Genomic DNA, 896 nt, shown 5'->3' on the forward strand with positions numbered 1-896 from the left:
TGGCAGGGGGGTTGGAGCTTCATGATCCTTGAGGTCCCTTTCCAACCCGGGCTATTCTGTGTGATTCTGTATGCAAAGTGGAATATTTAGTCGGGCAAATAAAGATGCCATAATTCCAGTAGCACAAAACATTTGCACTACTATTCGGCAACTGATTAGAACAGAAATATCACAATACAACAGAACCATCATTTTCTTCTTACACAAACCACTATAAAGTGATGACCGTTACAAGCAGGACAAGGCAGAAGCCCTTTGCTATATCACCTAGCTCACCAGTCCCTCCTTAGCATACCAGCATACCATGTGTTGTACGTATGTTATAATACCAACCCACTTTGACACTGCAGCCTATCTCCCTCCCACTATTCATCCTGTTATGCTCATTCAGCAGCAGCAGCCCCAAACCTCGCTCAGGAACCCCTTGGTACCACAGCAGATGATATATCCCGGTGGTGCAACAATTTTACCATGGTCCTTCAAAATCCATACCCAGCTAAACACATAAAACCATAACCTCAGTGCTGAAAGCAGCAGCTCCTGCCAGAACTCAGACTCAGGCACAGCTAGAGAGTCCTTTGAAAATAACACTGAAAATAACTAAAAGATCCATTTGAAGTCAAGGGGCAATCCAAAGGTATGCATTTATGCCAGATGAAAACGTATCCTAAGCCAACAAACTCTTTTACACAGGGTTAAGCGTAACTGGCATTCCTAATATCTCCATTTTTAGCACAATCTATTACAGTTGTGACCTGAAAATGCAAGAAGCAATGGAGAATTAAATCTGAAAGCCCTTTAGAAACACATCCTGATTAAAGGAGTAATAAGAAACTCAGGTAAGATCATCACATTTGACCAACCTGTCTGAACTTTTATGGGTTGGTTTTGTTTTT

Source organism: Meleagris gallopavo, chromosome 2 (genome assembly GCF_000146605.3).
Source record: "Meleagris gallopavo isolate NT-WF06-2002-E0010 breed Aviagen turkey brand Nicholas breeding stock chromosome 2, Turkey_5.1, whole genome shotgun sequence".
Taxonomy (NCBI): Eukaryota; Metazoa; Chordata; class Aves; order Galliformes; family Phasianidae; genus Meleagris; species Meleagris gallopavo.